Below are 21,550 nucleotides of genomic sequence, written 5' to 3'. Positions count from 1 at the left end.
ATCAATCCTATTCATGCATAGAGGGGGAGGCAGAAGAGTTACTGTGGAACCTGGATGCCACTGAGTTGACACCTACTAATTGTTCAACCTTGGTGTCAATACCCTCTGTCGTATCACCTACTGGGGCCCTACCTCAGTCCAGAGATCAAACCTCTCCATTGCCATCTCCACATGGATGTCAGCGGCCAGGGTCAGGATCAGCACAGGAGGCATCAACTCTCACTACGATCTATCATCTTCTGCTGCAGCACTGGGAGGAATATAGGAAGGACTCCTTGGCATTAAAAACCACTCATCTGAAAACCCAAGTGGTCCTTCGGAGCCTCTCAAAGAACATGGATATGCAACAATATCGAGTGGTCGCAGTGAAACCATCTGAATTGGCCCTTCAAAAGACAGTGGAGGAATCCAGCACAAAGATCGCTCAGCAGGATGAACAGGTTGCTGCACTCTCTTCCTGGGTGGAAGACCTTGAAAATAGGTCATGTAGGAACAACCTCCGGGTCCTCGGGTTCCCAGAAGGCATGGAAGGGGACAACCGATGAGGCTTTGTGGTTCACTTGTTTCGGGAGCAATTCCCCACTCTAAGTGGCTGGGATATGGACTGCTTGATCCAGAGGGCTCATCACTTCCCTTTTAAACCATCCAGAAAGCCATGTCGGCATCCAGGGGCAATCTTGATATATATAGGGAACTTTATCTTGCGACAAGAAATATACTGAGCCACTACCCCTAAGCTACTGGTCAAATTTTTAGCCCACTCTGACATTTCTCATCAAACAGTTGTAAGGCGATGACAGCTTTGGGGGTATATTTCAGCACTCCAAAAACTTGGGACAGTCCTCTTGGTAATGGAACTGGAAACCCGGTGCAATCGCATGGAGGGACAGATTTATTTTTGCTATGAGGGACTGAATGTTCAACAGCTGGTGTCGAAATGGCAGCCCAGGGGATGAGAAAGACTTCTATGTGCTTGACATGTTGCTCTACTTTCTACTGGGGGTGCTTATTGTAAAAGTTTCACCGGGTACACTGGTTAGGAGCTGCTCACTGGCCTGGGATTGGTTCACAAAAGGGTGGAGTTGAGGGTATCCCTTATGCACATCCTTTTCCTAGCTTGTCTGGGCTTGCCCTTAGTCTCAAGCTGGAGGGTCTGGAGGGGTTTAGCAGGTTTCTTTACCTTCTCTGTCATTGAAAGGGGTGGACAGGGTTGTATTACCGTTTTAGTAACTTTTTATTTAACATTTGACAGCATCTATGAATGTTTTTCATTGCTTGGCAGTTACTGTCGACTTTCTTTTTTTTGTTGGGCCGGCCTTCCTGAGCCTCTAATAGCTGCAATAATTAATAATCATAAAGGGGAGGAGGGAGGGTCATTTTTGTATGGGACATAGCTCGGGGGGCTGGGGGATCTGTGGTCTTGGGAGAGGGTAGAGTTGGGGTTGGGATAGGGGGAGAGGTTGGGGTTATCTTTTTTCTCACCTAGATTCTTTTTCAGGATAGGTTTGGGGAGGGTGCAGTGCAACAAAATAAAAAGAGGTTATATGTCCTAATGCTTGCTCTGGAAAGGTGTTACACAGAATGATTCTTCATTGTTTAATAGGATGTGTTGGATGTCTGTTCAAGTATGCTAAGGCCAAACCAGGGGAGTGGTCTTGATCAGCGAGTTCATATTTTTTCTTGGAATATAAATGGTCTGAAGTCATCCCATAAGTGTAAGCTAATAAAAGAGGGGATACACTATCTTCATCTGCATCTAGTTTGGCTAAAGGAAACTCATCTCCATCCTGCACTGACTTCTCTGCTGGAAGACTTGGGGTACCAGGTCCTGGTCTCAGCCTGCTTTATTTCTTTGCAGAGAGGGATTGCTTTATTGGCTCAGGATAAGAGCTGGACACTTATTGACAATCATATAGATGTGAGTGGGTGTTGGCTCATTGCAACGGTTAATAAGGGCCAACTCTGCTTCACACTGTGTGTTTTGTATGGGGCCAAGACTGATGATCCTGGGGTTTTTAACAGCCTGTTGTCTGAACTATATCTATTGCCAGAACCTCTGATAATTTGTGGTGATTTTAATGTCACTCTTAACTCACATATTGACTCCTCTCATTGTGGTCAAGGAGATAATTCCCCAAGGTCGACTAGCTATGGATCAAAGAAATGGGTTATAGCTTCCCTGTTTCAAATAATCGAATTCTAAGCTCTGTTAGATGTTTGGTGTCATATTCGATCAAAAGAACATGGGTTCACATACTCCTCTGCCTCTTGTAAGCCCTTCTCTCAAATAGATATGTTCTTTGCCAGTCATTCTCTTATGCCTTATTTTAGGATTCTTTTGAATTCTTGGATTACATCAGATCATAATTCCTTGTCCCTTTCAGTCCGGTTAGAGGGGATGTTATAAAATCTCAAAACGGGGTCTTGGATGTTTGACCGGAAACTTCTCTTGAATGAAGCATATAATCATTCTATGGTCAAGGAAGCCTGGCTTTGTTTTAGCATAATAATGGCTCAGCGTCTATTCTTATGGTATGGGGCACCTTCAAAGCTTTTTGCAGGGCCCATACCATTAAGTACGCTGCCTTTTTTCAGAAACAGGCAGTATTATCAGAGACCAATTTCCAGTTTGCCCTTATCCATCTGGACTTATAGTGAGCAGGACAATTGCTCAAGATTGGCGATCTTTTGCGTCCTTGATGGATCAGTTTGTAATAGTTCAATCTTCTCTTAAGGAACGCATGCTTGATAATATTATGAAGAAGGGTCGGGCTAAACAACTAACTTTTTTTTTAAAACAGCAAGGAAATGGGCCAAATACTGTCATTTCAGGTTAGGGATAGAGCCAAATTCTTTGTTATTTCGGGCATTAAGACCCTTTGTGAGGATGTCGAGACTAATCCAGCTCTCATCAGGGAGAAGTTTTGCCACTACTATCTGGTGCTTTATGATGAGGAAGTAATCCCTTCTGCAGTGTCAATTGATCAGTTCCTTCAGGTGCACCATCATCTGAAACTGTCCATTGCACAGCGGCTCAAGTTAAAGGGTCCAATATTGGCCTCTGAAGTAGAAGGCGCTATTGCTCAGTTGGCACGAGGTAAGGCTTGTGGTCGTGATCAACTGCCATTGGAACTTTATTCTTGATTTTCACATCTTGTGGTTCCAGTCCTTTGTGATTTTTTTTAACTCTTTTGAATCTCTTGGGAAGGTTCCCAGGTCACAGACAGAAACCAATATTGTAATTTTTCCTAGAAAAGGGAAGGATCCCTTACTTTTTGGCTCTTTCATAGCCTATATCATTGATCAATGCAGACTCCAACATTTACACTCAAATCTTGGCCAACAAGCAGATTAATCAAGGATGCCCTCTTTATCCTCTGCTTTTTACACTTTTTACCGATTTGACGAGCTTGAGGAGTATTGTTTCATTGCAGATTCGCCAACTTGTACTTAAAGTGCTTGCTTACTCAGATGATCTCGACATCATGACCTCTGCCCTGGAGGATTCATTGGTAGCTATTGAGCAAATGGCTAACGATTTTTAAACTATCTGGGATACAAACTTAGGCCCATATTTATACTTTTTGACGCAAAACTGCGCTAACGCAGTTTTGCGCCCAAAAAATTAGCGCCGGCTAACGCCATTCTGAAGCGCCATGCGGGCGCCGTATTTATTGAATGACGTTAGCCGGCGTTAGCCGCCGGCGCTGTCTGGTGTGCGTTAAAAAAAACGACGTACACCAGGCAGCGCCGGCGTAGGGGGAAAATGGCGTATGGGCGTCCACAAATGGTGCAAGTCAGGCTGAGGCAAAAAAATCGCCTTAACCCGATTTGCGCCATTTTTTTACGACGCCCATCCCCCATTGAAATGACTCCTGTCTTAGCAAAGACAGGAGTCATGCCCCCTTGCCCAATGGCCATGCCCAGGGGACTTCTGCCCCCTGGGCATGGTCATTGGGCATAGTGGCATGTAGGGGAGCACAAATCAGGCCCCCCTATGCCACAAAAAAAAATTAAAAAAAATACTTACCTGAACTTACCTTAATGTCTCTGGGGTGGGTCCCTCCATCCTTGGGGGTCCTCCTGGGGTGGGCAAGGGTGGCAGGGGGTGTCCCTGGGGGCAGGGGAGGGCACCTCTGGGCTCATTCTGAGCCCACAGGTCCCTTAACGCCTGCCCTGACCCAGGCGCTAAAATCCGGCGCAAATGCGGGTTTTTTAGACCCGCCCACTCCCGGGAGTCATTTTTGCCCGGGAGTATAAATACGACGCATATGCATCGGAGTCATTTTTTAAGACGGGAACGCCTACCTTGCATATAATTAACGCAAGGAAGGTGTTCACGCAAAAAAATGACGCTAACTCCATGAACTTTGGCGCTAGACGCGTCTAACGCCAAAGTATAAATATGGAGTTAGTTTTGCATCGAATTTGCGTCGAAAAAAATGAAGCAAATTCGGCGCAAACGGAGTATAAATATGCCCCTTAATCTTGAATAAACTCTGGTCTTAGCCAATATTGGGCCTTCTGGAGATGATGGCCATTGGGTTAAACTTGCAACATATATGTGGGTGGAAATCTCTTTGAAAATGGAGGAGGTAATTGAATTTAACTTTGAGACACTCTTTAGAAGAACTCCAGAGACATTTAGGGGGTCATTCTGACCCTGGCGGTCTTGGACCGCCAGGGCCACGAATGACGGAAGCACCGCCAACAGGCTGGCGGTGCTTCAATCCCCATTCCGACCGCGGCGGTAAAGCCGCGGTCGGATTGCCGGGGCCGGCGGTCATCCGCCGTTTTTGCCCCGGCTGGGAGAATCCGCCAGGGCAGCGCTGCAAGCAACGCTGCCCTGGGGATTCTGACCCCCGCACCGCCAGCCTGTTTCTGGCGGTTTTCACCGCCAGGAAGAGGCTGGCGGTAACGGGTGTCCTGGGGCCCCTGGGGGCCCCTGCACTGCCCATGCCACTGGCACTGGCACTGGCATGGGCAGTGCAGGGGCCCCCTAACAGGGGCCCGGCCTGCTTTTCACTGTCTGCATGGCAGACAGTGAAAAGCGTGACGGGTGCAACTGCACCCGTCGCACCGCCGCAACACCGCCGGCTCCATTCGGAGCCGGCTCCTGTGTTGCGGCCTCATTCCCGCTGGGCCGGCGGGCGCTAACTTGGTTAACGCCCGCCGGCCCAGCGGGAATGTCAGAATGGGGGCTGCGCAATTTTGGCTGCGTGGCGGCCAAATGGCGGTTTCCGCCTGGCGGCGGCGGTAGCCACCCACCAGAGTCGGAATCACCCCCTTAGTAAGTAGCATCGCTTACATATCAGTTTAATAGAATGATGTAACTTAATTAAAATGAATATTCTTCCTCGCTACTTATATCTTTTTCGGTGTGTATCTCTGTATCTGCCTAAAGCATTTTTACAAAGTTGGCAGCAGTATCACCAAGATTTTGTTTGGGTGTATAAAAAGCCCTGGGCCAACATACGGATGTTGCTGAGGCCTAGAATCGAAGGGGGGCTCTTACTACCTAATCTGCATATTTAGGCCCGTATTTATACTCCGTTTGCGCCGAATTAGCGTCGTTTTTTTCGACGCAAATTCGGCGTAAAACGAACGCCATATTTATACTTTGGCGTTAGACGCGTCTAGCGCCAAAGTATGGGCAAATAGCGTCATTTTTTTGCGTGAACGCCTTCCTTGCGTTAATGAGATGCAAGGAAGGCGTTCCCGTCTAAAAAAATGACGGCGACGCAAATGCGTCGTATTTATACTCCCGGGCAAAAATCACGCCCGGGAGGTGGCGGGTCAAAAAACCCCGCATTTGCGCCACTATTTAACGCCTGGGTCAGGGTAGGCGTTAAGGGGCCTGTGGGCTCAAAATGAGCCCACAGGTGCCCTCCCCTGCCCCCAGGGACCCCCCCTGCCACCCCTGCCCACCCCAGGAGGACACCCAAGGATGGAGGGACCCACCCCAGGGACATTCAGGTAAGTTCAGGTAAGTATAATTTTTTATATTTTTTATTTTTTTTTGGGTGGCATAGGGGGGCCTTATTTGTGCCCCCCTACATGCCACTATGCCCAATGACCATGCCCAGGGGACACAAGTCCCCTGGGCATGGCCATTGGGCAAGGGGGCATGACTCCTGTCTTTACTAAGACAGGAGTCATGAAATGGCGTCTGGGCGTCGTAAAAAAATGGCGCAAATCGGGTTGAGGCGATTCTTTTGCCTCAACCTGACTTGCCCCATTTTAAGACGCCCTAACGTCATTTTTCCCAACGCCGGCGCTGCCTGGTCTACGTGGTTTTTTTCCACGCACACCAGGCAGCGCCGGTCTGCTTGCGCCGGCTAACGCCATTCCATAAATACGGCGCCCGCATGGCGCTTCAGAATGGCGTTAGACGGCGCTAAATTTTTTGACGCTAAACTGCGTTAGCGCAGTTTAGCGTCAAAAAGTATAAATATGGGCCTTATTTCTTAGCGGCATTTATATACTGGCTAGTCCAAGTGCTGGGTGGGAACTATGGAGCTAGGACATGTGTTCCCTGCCAGAATATCTCCCCTGTGGGACTGGCATCATGCCATATACTGGTACTACCGGCAGGATCTACTTCAAGTCGATCCTTTTCAAGACACTGAGGCCCGTATTTATACTTTTTTAGAGCCGCATTTGCGCCGCTTTTTGACGCAAAACGGCGCAAACCTACAAAATACAATGGTATTTTGCAAGTTTGCGCCGTTTTTGCGTCAAAAAACGACGCAAATGCGGCGCAAAAAAAGTATAAATACAGGCCTGAGGGTCTTTAATTCTATCTGGGCGTCTTTGAAAATGAGAATTTCGGTGATAACATCCTTTAATGCACACTCTTATCTAGGTTACAATCCTAATTTTCCATGAGTGGTGCATGATAGCTTTATCAACTGCTGGCAAGTATTAGGTTTACTCACATTGGGTTCTTTTTTGAGAGGGATTGTTTTCTTTTTTCCAGGCACTGTCCCAGCGAGTCTTGCTCTCTCGATAGGGGATCTTCCGCTATCTGCAAATTCATCACTTTATAATGTGTCTGCAGGGAGTTGATATTGACTGCTCCTCTAATGCTTTTCTTGGCTATCTGTGGAAGAGACCCCCCTAAGAAGGATATTAGCTGGGTCTAAAAACTAATTCAGTCAGCGGAGGTTCAACAATGGGTGGACATTTTTCAGACTTTGGCAGAAAAATGGACCCGACATCTTGGAGTCCTAGTTACCTCCGATTAAATGAGGTATACCAATGTCTTGTCCTACATGGTTTTGAATATATCTTGGTTCAAAATTCATCAGTTCAAATTCATTAATGATCTCTACTATACTCCGTACGTTGATCTGTCATGAATCTGAGGGTGGACCCCAAGTGCTTTCAATGCTCCGGTGACTGGGCTGACTCCGTTCATATTTTTGCTAGCTGCCCTACTATTTCTTAGTATTGGCAAACAGTTTTTGATAAACTTAATCTGCTCTGTCCGATCATCCTGATGCGGGATTACAAACTAATTATACTCAGTCATTCACCTCTTATAACTAGCCATTTAAGTGGTATCTATTTCTGTGCTACTGTTCTAGCTCGATTAATTTTGGCCAGACACTGGCTGTTAGAAATCTGCTGCTCTGGTGACATGAATTTATTAATATGGACCTTCTTGAATGCCTGATTATTGATAACAATGAGTGGCGTCACCGTCTCAGTAGGACTTGAGAGCCATTTAGGGGATTTCTCGCTCACCTAAAGTCTGGTCACAACCACTAACTCCCCTGGGGTTTGTCTTCTCTTCCGTTCTTTCAAAGGTTTTTTGTAGTATCATATGTGAGACATCCAGATTGATTTGTTTGGCTACATGACAGATATGTATCTCATCATGTGCTATTGTGATTATTCATAATGTCGAAAAGAAAATTCTCCTTATCCTTTCCCCCATGAGAATTTGGGTCAGGGACTGATTTGCCGTGGGCACCGCAACATGACCATCAGACAAAGGGACGTAGTCTAAATAGGTCCACAGGAAAGCCAAAAGGGCTTCAGATCCTAGCCTTAAAGTTCCAATTTGCCCCCAAAAGTTTATTTTTACACTGCTTCGATGTTCTGACTCTGCAGGACTATTATGGTTATTGTGAAGTGTTCTAGCACCTACGCAGAGTGTCTGGTAGTCATAGGGATGATCTTGGGGGTGCAACTGGCTTTTGATGATGGTGAGCTTTATCATTTGGGCAGGACTCCACTTCAGTCTATGGTGGTACCAGCTGAGTTGACCAGTGCTACATGATAGGGCACGATGTCACTAGAGATTCTCAGAGGAGACGTCCAGGCTCTTTCACACAACTAGGCAGAGGAGAGGTCAAGGACCTTTCACACAGCTGGGCTAAAGGGTGGCCAATTCTAATTGGGGCAGTAATAATGGTAATGGTCATTACTTGCTCCTCCCCCAGGCCTGAATACCCTGCATTACTACTACATTAGGTCAATCCATCAGAAAGGTTCTAATTTAACCTTCACCTAGCTATCACCATTAAAAGCCCATCATTTTGTGTTCCACAGCCCTACAGGTAAATTAACTATGGTATTTATAAGGTAAATTAACTATGGTATTTATAATAGACTGACAACCTTGAGGGCTCTCAAAAGACGAATTGGAAAGTATACTTTTGACTTCAGACAATTTACATCCAACGAGTGGTGTTGCATTCTTATTTGTCGCTGTTTCCAGTTAAGTTAATTGGTTTATTTAGTAGTTTGCATGTTAAAAGAGCGAAAGTGATTCAGGGGCACAAGGCTTTATCCTACACTCCCTGGTCCAGCACAAGTGAGCAAAATAGAACACCTTACAAAATGCAGTCCTTTGATAAATAGAGTCATTATGCAAATTCGCACAACACAAGAGGATTCTTTCTGAGATGCTTGGTATTAAGAGATTCAGGGCCGGATTTACAAAACTTTCCTGCAATGCAATGCAGAAAGGCAACTTGCTGCACTGGGTTGCATGAAAGAGAGCAGAATTGTGCCATATCAACTAAAATATCGTGCTCTGTTGCTCTCTCATAGTTATTGGGCACTGTGCTCTGCCTAGCGCTAATGCAGCCACCCCTTGCCTACGTAATGCACTTGTTTTTATGAAGGGAGGGATACCTCCTTGGAAGTGCATTCCTCTTTCTGTTTGCAGCACACACGGAAATAGGAAGTAACAAGGATAAACAAAGATATTTCTCCTTGTTACAGCAGCCTCAGGTAGGCACATCATTTGGGAGCAAACCTGAGTTTACTGACTTTAGTGAACCTGGGTGTTTTGCGTCAAAATCCATGGGTGGATGCACGGTAATGCCCATGCAGCACCCATATAACGCCTCCCTGAGGCAAAGTACTCAAGAAAGGGCAATGCACTGCATTGCCTTTTATTTTTTATTTTTTATTTTTTTTACTAAGCCACGTAAACCCACTCAAATCAGGCTTTGCGTGGCTTAGTAAATGCAAAATACATTTTTGCATTGGGGCAGCGTCAAAAAAGTGACGCACTTCCAACGCAAATTGTTAGTTAATCTGGGCAGTAGATACCAGGACTATAGCTAACAATTCAGTCTGGTATCGCACTCAAATTATAAGGCATCATAAAGTTTTTTCCCCAGAGGATGGAGTAACATTCAGGACCTGGATTTACGGATCGAACACCACAAGCAGTTCCCCTTTCCGGGCTTTTTCTGCTGGGATTATTTTCCACCGGCTTTAAGCAGAAGGAAAATGTCTGCGGAAATACATTTCACTTATACGGGTGCATTCCTGCATGTTGTAAAAGTTATAAGGAGGCTGGAGGTATACACTCCACAAATACTATTCCACTCACTTTTAATGAGGCCTAAGGAGTTTATGCAAATTCTGATATACGCCTCCTTCTAATAAGAAACCTGTCTTTGACTGCACAGATTGGTTACTTCCATACCTCTGGTTTATGAAATTGTCTGTGGTCTTTACATCCAGATGTAAGCACCCACGAATTCGTTTGCAAGCCTGAGTTTTGGTCAACTTTGTACGTGAACTTGGTTTGCTGGATATTTCTAATCATCATTCCATAGTGATATTCCCCAGCAAGATATTTTCTGGAATCTAGTACATAACTTTTTAGAGGTTTACAACTGCACTTCCTATGCTGGTAAATGCAGCATGTGTCATTATTCATCCGCTATTAATTCTATCCTATCTAGAGACATGTGAGAGGGATATGAAATCTTAATGTTACCTTTGGATAGATAATGATGGTGCAAAACCTGTATATGTGCAGCCATCAAAATGTACTTCCATTATGTCTCTAGATAGCTTCCATTATTTCTGCTGTTCCTTAGAGATAAAAGTGTGCAAGACTCACATGGATGAAATAAAATACCTCAAAAGATAGCAATAAATAAAATATTGGTCCGGCAATTATCGTCATAGCTGCATTTATTGAGAGACTCAAGTGCAGGCAATTGAATTCTGAATGTTTAAAGCAACTTCTATTGATTGCCAGGTTGGGACTAATTGGTATAATTGCGGAAACAGGTCCCGAGAAGGAAGGTGAGCCAGTAGATTTTCAATTACAGCTCTTTATTTCGTCTAAGCACCCGAGTGCTTAGAGTTAGTTAATTGCACCCCAGACAAAATGCCTGTTCAATGAGGCTGCGCACGAACAAAACAGTTTAACTCATTTGCAGCTGATGGCACTGGCATGTCCTTTATGACACCGAATGATACTCTTTTGGTCCATCTGAGCGGAGTCACTAAAGTTTCTTTCAGTATGCTCTTTATTTATTAGTTTGCTATGCAGGTTTCTTTATTTCCATTTAATCCTAATATTCAGTGGGCGGTTGCACATGTTGGTCAGGAATTGCAAACTGTAGAAGCATAGGGGCCGTGTCACAAAACATTTTTGACAAGTAATATTTCATGTACTTGGTGGTAAATTGAGGCAGAGCTTGCTCCATCCTCCTTTTGGTTTTTTTACTGTCGTGTAACGAAACAGGATCGGGGGTAATAATGGATGACAAAAAGTTTCTTGTGGAGGGGATGAGTTTCGATATTGGTTTGGGATGCTGAGTTTTTGTGCTGTTTTCTCAATGTGATTCTGTTGTGCTGTGGTTTTTGTGTTGCATTCTGGTTTGGCAGTTTTGTTCTGATCTGCTCTGTTATGTTTTAATTGCTTTATTATGCTGCCGTGTGTATGTTATTCTGTAATGTTCAGTTGTTGAATTTAGCTCTGTGAACAAATTCTGTTATATGTCCAACCAAAAGCAGCTCATGTCTTGAGATTTACTTTTACACACAGTCACTTTCCATTGTCTAAGAGGTGATGAATTAACACTACTTCGGCTTTTCAACTACTTAAGACACCAGTCAGCTCCAAATTGGTTCACTGTATCTTAATTTAGCATTCCAAGAGCTCACTTAACAAGATGTTGTCTCTATATATCTATGTCTCTATATATGTACAATTCTGACCACACAGAAATAACAAGCATTTGCAAAGCAATGGATCGCGCATTTGCTCGAGTTAGAGCTATTAGCATTGTAAACACCTAACCAGACTTTTCTTGCCACACAAATTGAGAGAAAAAAATGAGCATGATCACGCTATGTAAAAAGTTAAAGTAGTGCAGATGTCAGGCTGAAAACATGGAGCCTCCTATTTTTTCAGTAGGTGGCCAGTGCGCTGGAATAGGGCTAAACACTAGAAAAGGCATTCACGAACCAATGAAAGTGACAGTTGTGGCATGGGCGTGGTTAAAAGCCCAAAGAGAAGTTACAACAGGGAAGGAACTCTTGTGCGCTCAACCCTAAAAAATGAATCCATGCTGAAAACGAGGCGAGCATATTCCAACGCCCACCACGTCTACGGGCACACAATATCTGTTGGTTCAAGAAATTTGTGAAAAAAGATTTCCAATAACAAGATTTATATGGAAATTATGGTTGTGGGGAAAATCTGAGAGAAAAGTTGCACACGTGCTGTCATATGCATGCACAACTGCAATATGCATATCTGTGGAACATTTGCGCCTGTAAAGTTTGTGCATGGTCCATTCCAGACACTTTTTGCATTAAGACATCGAAGTGGGAATTTGTTTTCAAATACCTAGATACAGTCACCCACACCTTGCAGTAAATCACTCAAACACATATGGTGAAGCCATGGGCCCCGTTTTATTATGACGCAGTGTGCCGCCATGGAACCAAGGTACCAACGAGGATGTAGACATTATAGCTCGCTGTGTTATGGCTCATTATGATGAGCTCTGTATTCTGCCTTGGCACATTCTCTATGCTGCAGATATTTCGGCCGTGTAGCAGCAAACGGAATGTTATAGTAAATGTGATGGGGTGGAGCACTGTAACATGGGGGAAGAGAAGAACTGAAAAGATGAGCAAACGTGTGTGAAGGGAAAAGTCATCCCGATTCATGTGACACCTGCTTTGAATATAAGAAGCTCTGGATAAAGTCTTTAAGTCGGCCTAATGAATCAGGAATGGATGAATATTCACTCTGAAATCAAGAACGGCTCCTCCATGAGGGCATTTGAAGTGATGCCCAACTAGTTATGAAGAAAGGAGGAGTTTGGTTTATTGGTCAGAGCCTTGTACCTACTCACATTAGTAATGTGAGGGTGGCTGCCTTTAATTTTCCCTCCCCGATCACCTAGTGCAGACTGAGACAATAAAGCGCATGTGCGGGTCTGTGTGTGTGTGTGTGTGTGCGTGTGCCCGTGATGGACCTGGTAGAAGGGGGCCATGAGTGCTAACCCAAACCTAATGGTGCCCAAAAGTGACACAATGTAGACATTTTAGGCAAATGATAGCCATCTCTGGAACAATGGCAGCATTCAGTGACATTATGAGTATTCTTGGTAATATGCTGACTAATTCTGACCAATTTGTAGCTTATCAATAAATTGTGTGCACTTATGGTGCCATACTGGCTATCCCCGCCTTATTCACAGCCCATAAGTAACATGTTGTTTGGAGTACAGGTGATTCAGCATAGGGAAATATTAGACCAATGGTCCCAGGGACATCACTTAATTAGCGGAGCTTATGCTGTCCACCTTATTCAGGGCGCATGATCTGACATACTTTGCTTCCTGTTGGGGATCACCCAGAAAAGACTAGTGGTTGGGAACAGAGAAAATTAAAAAATACTCCCCTCTTCCTGGATGAAAACTCCCAGGGTATCAGGCAGACTATTTTTTTTTTTCAAAACACATACTACCACTTTGGAAGTTTGTTTTTGTACTGTCAAACAATTTGCTGAGTAGCCCCATGAAATGTGTTGGCCATTACACAAAATTACAGTAGCTTTAGTTGAGCTGACTTGACTGCAGCTCTTTGTCAGACACAGTGAGCTTTAAATATGGCAGTTGGTTATCTGTCTGCATAACGGAGGTCATCACTTCCGCCACCTTAGTGGGATGATGATATTCCCACTAAAAACTCAAAGTACAATTTTTTTATTCAATAAAGAAATGTTAATATGAATTACAGTTTGACCTACTATACAAAACAGAACATTTCATAAAACATCCTTATTTTATAAATGTTTTATGTGATGTGTAATTTAGCAAGTTTCTTTTTAACATTCACTGTTTTGGTCCGAGCTCATACCAAGGAAAATACCTGGCAGGCCAGAGCCAAACAATGGCGCCCCAAAGAGGTTCTACAAGTGCTGCAACATCTATGTAAGAAAATAATGGGATGTCCTCCACCAGTGGAGCTGGTTAGCAGCATTGCATGAGCTTTGGTGATCTTTCTTGCACAAGAAAATAGTACGGCGCTCAATAACCCCATTATGCATCTTCTATTGAAAATGGGCCTACCAAGATTTGGCTGAGCAGCAGCAAGCCAGAAAACAGCAAAGGTGTGAATAAGAGTAGTCAGAGTGGACAGCCTTACCTTGCCCTACGTGGAATATTAAAAGACCGAGGGCCTCATTTTCACCTTTTTTGCACAGGGCAGCACCTCAAGGCTTTTTGCTGCACCGCCCTGCGGCAAAAGGAAAAGGCAGGAATGGGCCGTTTTAATGACATACAGCACATTCATGTCCTTTCTGCCTGCACACAAATTGGTGCCTATCTGCATTGTTGGCATGGTGGTTTTTGTGCAGGTAGGGACATCTTCCTGCAAGAAAACAATAAATGGAGATGTTTTTCTCTTCCTATGTGGGCTGCAGAATGCAGCATACATAGAAAGAGGAAAATACTAGGAGAAATAGTTATTTCTCCTAGTTACACTTCCCGCAGGGAGGCACACAGTTTTGACGTATTCCAAGGTTTATGGATCCTTTTAAATTTGGGAATGTGTCAAAACCCATGGGTGTTGTGTAGGAAAACCCTCCCCAATGGCCATGGAACTCCTTCGTGACGTAGAGTAAGGCATTGCAGCACTTTGCACTGCCTTACCTTACCCCATATTTATGAGGCCATGCAAAGCCACACAGGGTGGCTTTGCATCGTCTCATAGATGTGATTGAGAGTGCTGAGCCACCGGAGCATCATAAAAAGTGATGCTCCAGGGGCGCAGGCTTCTTGTAAATGAGGCCCTGAGATTTTGCCATCATAATTGCCACTCTTGCTGTAAGGTTATGACAAAATATTTTAAGACTTTGAAAATAAAATAGTTAGGCCCAAAGCCTTGTTTTCCCAGACTAATCTGGATATATGGCTAGTTGACCCTGTCCAATGCCTTTTTGTCAGTGAAGGACGCCGCAAACCTCGGGGGGAAGGGGCAGGTGGGATTATGGGACAGGGATGGGGAAAATAAATAAAAAAAGGTAGCTGTCCCAACGCTGCCAGCTGCCTTGATTCTCTTGTTCCTGTTGCTGATGGTGTTCCAGCAGTCCCTGGGACACCAGCACAGGCTCCCGACGCAATCCTGATGCTGCTCTCATGCTATACCTAGCAAGAGAGCAGCACCAGAATTGATCTGAGCGGTTTGGTCTGCCACTCAGACACTGCACGTGAGTCTGTGCTGTTTCTCCAACCCAGCTGTGTAACACTGCTGAGTTGGAGAAACCTAAGTGTGCATGTCTGTTTGGCAGGCACAGGGCTGATGGACTTACCTTAAGGCGTTGTGCAAAGTATTTATGCAGTATCAAAACAGTGATACATTCTAAATGCAAAACAAACAATATCTTAAACCAAATTAGGAAAATGTAGCAAAATTTAGTAAATATAACATCACCAAAAGGACAAAAATCCAATAAGGGGAACAGAAATTATGAATTTGTAATGTTTAAAGTAGGAATGGTGCCAAAAATGCTAGCTGTCGTGGAGCAATAGTCAGGACACCAACCAGGTTCATTGATTGAAGTAAAAAAAATTACCTTTTGACTTCAGCTTTAAGTTCCAACCTACCACAGAAGCACACACCTAAAGCTCCCTAAGAAAATCAGGGGAGACACTTAGAGACTCACAGGGTGTAAAGTAGAGGCCACAAGCAGGGTCCATGCCAGGTCAAGTTGCCACTTTTCAGCTGGGTACTTCTAGAAAAAGGCATCTTGTTGTCTCCCTGTAGCCTTACAGGAGGTCAGCCAACTGACTCTCTGAGTCTACTTCTTAGTCCTAGATACAAGACAAAGCAGTTCCCATTATTCAGGGCTCCTCTCAGATCACAGACAGCAGGTCCAGGCCTCTTCTGATCTTCTACAGGTCCGGAAAGCTTTCTCAAGATGGGGCCCTGGGGGTGCCATATATATGGTTCCCAGTAACTGGTGGATGGGGTAATTCCTGGCTCCTCCCTAACCAATGTTGTCAAAGTTCCCATGGGTAACTCTGCCCACTTTTGCAGAAGTTCTTGTTTGCCTGCCTGCAAACATGCTCAAAATTCCATGTGGCAGGGCATTTTCAAGATGGAGACATTCTTAGGCCTCACTAGACTAGGGCTATGAGGGCTGGGGATGAGTGTCTGATGGTGATCTTAGTGGCCTTCTATATCAAGCACTAAAATGCAGAAACTTTCTAAAAGTTGCCTAGCCTTAATACTTATGAACATTCAGAATTCATCATCAAATTGGAACTTTAATAACTATTAAAAATAGTTGTTTATTTAGTTTGCAGCTAGTCCCTTTTCCAAATTAGCAATACTAGTAATTTAATATGTACTCTAGTGTTCTATACAGGACAGCTAGGCAGTGAAAATTGTTTTTGGGCCTTGTCACTGTAGGGATATGGTAAGATTAATTTCTAGATGTCTTACTTTTAATTACCAAGTACCAAGTACCTTACATTGTTGCTACAAGGCTTACATAGGAACACATGTACAATTGTGACAAAACAGTAAAACTAATATACATTGTGCCAGATTTATGGGAAAATGACGGTGAGTTCTCTGTGCCAAATTTGGCAGCGTAGTACACCGTCATTTTCACAACGAAGGGATGTGCCGTTTTAAATAGAATACAGCACACCCCTGTTTGCCCCGTGTGCTGGTGCTGAATTAGCTGTCATGCGCAATGCAGCAACCCTTGGACTATTGGGCAAGGATCTCTGTGTTGACCTCCGGCTCTATACATTGCCACCCCTTGGGTTGGTAACAATATTTCCAAGGATATAGTATTCAAGGTTTCTATCTTTCAAAGATACATTACAGTACATGTAGCACCACTTTTCTTGCGCCCGCTTGCTCCCCCCTACCGCCATTATGTGTGTGCCCTATTTTAAATACGGCGCACCATGGCACAGGGTAGGGAGCAATAGCATCAGAATTTCTGACGCTATTGATGTACTGTTCAGGGTTAGCACCAACATTTTGTCACTAACCCTGAATAGTACATGGCACGCCCCCTTGAGATGATAGATTATGTAGTACAAATCTGGCTTAATCTCAGTAGTTTGTGTTGATTTGCAAAACAGTTCCTTTGACACGTGAAACTGAAATTAAGGCCTGTATTTATACTTTTTTGCACTGCATTTATGTAATTTTTTGACGCAAAATCAGCGCAAACTTACAAAATACAATTGTATTTTGTAAGTTTGTGCTGCTTTTGCGTAAAAAAACAACACAAATGCGGCGCTAAAAAAGTATAAATACGGGCCTAAATCTGACCAGCTGGTCTTCAGCTATAGAGCACTATATACTTTTTTAGCGCCGGTTTTTGACACAAAAACAGTGCAAACTTACGAAATACAATTGTATTTTGCAAGTTTGCACCACTTTTGCATCAAAAAATTACGCAAACGCAGCGCTAAAAAAGTATAAATATGGGCCTGAGTGTTTGCTTAACATGGACAACTATGGAAGGCATCTAGCATAATCCAAATTTGCTAGTTGCTACAGTGACTAAATCACTGACAGTATCTTGGTAGATTTGCAGAGAGCCTTGCCCAGAACGAGATAGGTTTAACCACAGCGACATTCCCTCTCCCAGTCCATAGTCCATTTTTGATAATTTCCTACAGGTAGGCTGAGAGAGGCTACAAAAATTCTGTGGAAAGGACATCTTGGGCATGAGCTAAGGCGCTACGATTAATACCTATCTAACACATATATTGATGAATATATGCCTAACGGTACAAATAAAGTGCCCCTACCAACCTTAGTGTTAGTGTCACCTGATCATAATTAAACAAAAGGATTACACTGATGTGAGTAGAATAATTTCTGACAGAGCCAGAAACCTAGATAGGCAAATTCGTCCACTATCTCTAATGTTTCATTAGCAGTATGAAATTACATTTTAGGCTGGTATCTAAATCCAGCAGTCATAATCTGTCATTTCATCACATTTGCTTCCAGTTTTTTAATGTGAGAGCAGTCTCCATGAGCTGCTATATGCTATTGTAGTCTTAGTCAATGCGAGCAACTAAAACTGTGTCATCTACGAATCGTAGACATGGAGTAGATACCCTATTGACCACTGGGCAATCCATGCCACATTTTCCGGAGAGACAGACTGACCATTAATAAAACATATCAAGTAGTAATCGCGCTAAAAGACAACCAAGTCTGAGTCTCTTGCTTACCGGACCCTATTCTTCTTTCTCAGAACTCTGCCCATTAAGCACCAATGCTTTAGTTATCCATGTGAAAAAGAGAATTGCTTCAAAATATCAGGGGCGAGGGGGAGTGGACATGCTCTGCTTTTTTGCGATTTTGTGCAGAGTTTTGTTATTGTTACTACTTGCTGCCCAAAGCAATGAAAGGTCAAAGAATCCTCCCATTCTTCAGAGCAATTTACTTCATAATGAAGCAATATAGTCTAACCCCCTACTCCACTGTACTAGATTTATATGCTTTATATGCTTTCTTGGGAATGACATGAGACTGAATGCCCATTGAGAGTCTTCATGATTTCTGCAGGTTACTGCACTGAATATTCAAAGGTTGAATTAACACCTCCTACAGTCATTAATGGGCTCTCTGGTAAGTATGTGTCTGCCTATACAATTTTAAAGAGGAGAGACAGTGAATCAATTACATTTTCTGACCCTGTCTTTGGATGAGCTGAACTATTTCAGAGATTCATATTTAAGGTACTTCTCAAAAGTAACACACCATGACCTTTCAGTCATGAATAACCACACCAAATTTGTAAGGATTTGATTTTTATTCCCTATTCATTACAATCTACTAGCAAGTTTATTAGTCGCAAAACCATAAAACACATCAACACCGTTATAATATGGCAACTAAAATAAGATTTCATCAAAGAAAGAATCATAAACATTAGAACATAGCACGATGTCAGCATGGATTAATCTTAGCAGAGTATCATTAGCGCATTATTCAACACAGCATTGATTCAGTCATTTTGTCTATTTGCGGCCATCTAATGAACCCTTAGCTAACCTCGAATTAGCATTGGCATGTTGGGCTTTATGCAAAACAATTTTGGCACCACGAATTTAGAAAACATCTCTCTATGGTCTCTGTCAAAAGAAGCAGTTGGTGCCTAGAAAGGAAAGGCAAACAGACAATTACAATTTCATCATCATATAGTTACCCTCCGTAATGGGTCAGCATTTAGAGTCAATCTTCGTCCTCAGGACCTCAGTTGATTCGCCATCAGCCAGGAAACACAGCAAAGTTCAGCAAGACGGGATAAAAAGGGACACTTCCCTCATAGGGAGGAGAAGTATAGAACGGGCAAGATAAGGGTAAGATGGTTTGAAGAGTCAAACAGCAAAGTCTTTAGTCAGAGTGACAAAGTGTCTGGGTAATAACAAGAATAATTCGCAATGGCATCTCTCTAATGGCCCCTCGTGTCAAAGGGTTTTATCCCTTTTCTGTTGTACAGTCCCCTAATTTCCAATTGGGCAGGTTTGGCACACCACTATCTCCATCCAATAGTATACTGCTTGTCCTATCAAAATTGTCACCTCATAACAGTTCTCACGTAGTTCATTGGTTCTTGTGATTGACGTCTCCAATGGGTAGAATTTCCAGTATGATTTCATATTCTCGTGGTCCTCTCGCATCCCCAGTCAGTAGTTCCATTGTCTAGACCGGTTTAGGCGACCTTGTACCTGTTGCAAGTTTATACTGTTGCATTCAGCAAGAATGTTTCCTTGAGCAAGTCAAGTTTCATGAGAACGGATTTACTACAGTTACACTCATCTTCTAGCTTCTGGAAAAATACGATTACATGTCCTTCAGCAAGTCAGCACACTGCACGTTGGAAAAACACGTTTAATATGCAACCGGCCAGCTAGGCCTCGACTCATGCTAACTAAGGACTAGTGAATTAATTAGCAAAACCTTAACATATAACCCTTAATACTAATACAAAATCATACATTAGTACATCAACAAATCATTATTAGTAAATTTTATTAGTCAACGTATATATTGGCAGCCACTCCCCGTGGGCACATTTCAAACACACGTTTAGTAAAACACAGCAATATTTGTTTCTATGCAGCATTAATATGCATTAACTCACAAACATTTTCATGTTAATTTTGATTATAAGAGCTACGCTCCAACAATCCCTCCTCTGATGACACCTGTCATCACACAAAGCCTTTCCCTTCACAACCTTTCACTTTCTTAATTCACGCATTTCAATTTCTTCCCCCCTTTTTGACTTTTCATAAATTTCTTTTCCCCTTTCATTTTATTGCGTTTTGCCAATTTTTCTCTAAATCTTTTACTAATTTTGCATGATAACCATAGTCCAAATAAACAAGCTAGAACAATCAATATCCCCCATATTATTTTTGCAAGTATCCCATTCCAAATATTACTTAACCAGCTTCCCACTATAGCAAGTCCCTTTTCAAGCTTTTCCCAAACTCCAGGTTCCTTCAGCTCTTTCAAATCTGTACTATCTCTTGTTAGGTTAGTAAGCATACTTCTAATCTTATTACTATTGTCAGGTATGAATGCACAACAGTGGCGCTCATTAAGCATCCTACAGACTTCGCTACGTTTGCTAAAAGAATGTCTAAAGCAAGACGGTTTTGAAGAGTCATAGCCCTCTCCGCAGCAAGTTCAGTATCCATCAGGAGTATAGCCCCTGTGAAGTTTGTCAGCATGTTATCCACAACAGTAGACAACTTTTGAATCTTTATAGAGTTTAAGATAACCCCCACTAAAGGAATTATGGCTACAAATATATCACCTACGACAGCAGCCGCTGTCTCTCTCTTTTGTCTAGTATGATGTAATTCAGACATTTTAGGAAACTTCTTTAAGTCATTAATGGTAAATCTTTGGAAAAACTATTCCCAAATAACATATCCCATATCATCCCTTTGGAAGACGGTAATAAGCATTAACTCCACATATGTAATAGCTCCCAGGGATTGCTGGATCCTGTCCATTTAACATGAATGTCCACTTACTCTGAAACAAAAACACATGTCTGCACTCACTCGTTCCCACAAATAAAGTGTCATGATCAGATTTCGGCCTATATATACAAAGCTTCCTACGTGTAATGCATCTATAGCTAACTTGCCTTGCGTCTTTATTGCACTATAAGCATAATCATTTGCAAACGTTAGTTTTTCTAATCCCTTTTCTAGCTTTTCCTTTAACGCTTTTCTTCTATCAGTGTGATCTAAAAAGCTCTTCTATAAAGGTGTTAATAAGCAGGTTAGATTATTGGATGCGCATAAGCTGTACCAAATGTCAATGTGGGTTCAAAGAAACCCCTAACTATCTTTATACTATGATCTCTAGCTATCTTGCTCAAATATTCATTTATAGGCATAAAGGAAAACTCTACATCTAGATTATAATAGAAGTATTGAATATATTCTTGATTATACAACCTTGTTAATAGCAAACTACAACTTATCCCGTAGGTTAGCGGTAAACTATGGTAAGTAACCCCTTCTTGTAGTGACAAAGGCGTTTTCGTGCACACATAACAATTCTTTGCATCCATTGTTTCAACATACTCATTCAACAAGCGATGGAAAACATTAGTAGATAGTTCCCTTTTTGTGTTAGTTCCCTCATGCAAATATTTCATATCCTGCTCAAACCTCTCCCATGGTGTTAGTGTAGCAGTCTCAGGAATTGAAGCATTGTTAATCGCAGTCTTATCCACCAATGCCATTCCCACAAT

Source organism: Pleurodeles waltl, chromosome 11, assembly GCF_031143425.1.
Source record: "Pleurodeles waltl isolate 20211129_DDA chromosome 11, aPleWal1.hap1.20221129, whole genome shotgun sequence".
NCBI classification, from domain to species: domain Eukaryota; kingdom Metazoa; phylum Chordata; class Amphibia; order Caudata; family Salamandridae; genus Pleurodeles; species Pleurodeles waltl.
This window is presented reverse-complemented; position numbering follows the sequence as displayed.